The following is a 549-nucleotide window of genomic DNA, read 5'->3' on the forward strand; positions in this document are numbered from 1 at the left end:
GAGTCTTAGTTCCTCACTGTCTGTTGGGTGGTCTTACTTCTTACTTCTGTGTCAGATGAATCTCCCCATAGGACCACTCACAACATGCCAGTTTGCTTCTTCCAGAGCAATAATTCTGCCAGAGGGAGGGGAGTGTGATAGACAGTTGGATGATAAACAGATTATAGATAAATTAGATAGATAGAAATATAGAAAGATAGGTGCTCGCTTCAGCAGCACATATACGAAAATTGGAATGATACAGAGAAGATTAGCATGGCCCCTGCGCAAGGATGACATGCAAATTCGTGAAGCGTTCCATATTTTTTAGAACTAGAAATACCATTTGACCCAGCCATCTCATTACTGGGTATATACCCAAAGGACTATAAATCATGCTGCTATAAAGACACATGCACATGTACATTTATTGCGGCACTATTCACAATAGCAAAGACTTGGCACCAACCCAAATGTCCAACAACGATAGACTGGATTAAGAAAATGTGGCACATATACACCATGGAATACTATGCAGCCATAAAAAATGATGAGTTCATGTCCTTTGTA

General features: G+C 40.1%; 1 non-coding gene across 1 annotated transcript; it reads left to right on the forward strand.

Moving 5' to 3' along the window:
• Positions 1–200: 200 nt before the first annotated feature.
• On the forward strand, positions 201–307 carry LOC115837193. Its single transcript, XR_004032210.1, has one exon. It is a non-coding gene; the product is annotated as a U6 spliceosomal RNA (small nuclear RNA).
• The last annotated feature ends 242 nt before the right edge of the window (positions 308–549 follow it).

The sequence above is a fragment of the Nomascus leucogenys genome, chromosome 10 (assembly GCF_006542625.1).
Source record: "Nomascus leucogenys isolate Asia chromosome 10, Asia_NLE_v1, whole genome shotgun sequence".
Lineage (NCBI taxonomy): Eukaryota > Metazoa > Chordata > Mammalia > Primates > Hylobatidae > Nomascus > Nomascus leucogenys.